A 263-nucleotide genomic window follows, 5' to 3' on the forward strand; every position below is an offset into this window, starting at 1 on the left:
CTACCTTCTTAACAACAACACGGGTTTTTTGTTGTTGTTGTACTAGACTACGTGCCTATTTAATACCACGTTTATCAAGTGCAAATCTCGGTCACACAGGATAAGGCCCTTTTTTATTTTGAATGTTGTTGTTGAGATCATTGGCAAGGTCCTTGGCACATATAGCCCATCACCAACCATAGGCTCAAATATCTCAGCATAGACGATTTAGAGCGTGGAAAGGGGCGGGCGCTTGTCCCGGGATACTCTAGCTGTGGCTACGC

Source organism: Clupea harengus, chromosome 4, assembly GCF_900700415.2.
Source record: "Clupea harengus chromosome 4, Ch_v2.0.2, whole genome shotgun sequence".
NCBI classification, from domain to species: Eukaryota; Metazoa; Chordata; class Actinopteri; order Clupeiformes; family Clupeidae; genus Clupea; species Clupea harengus.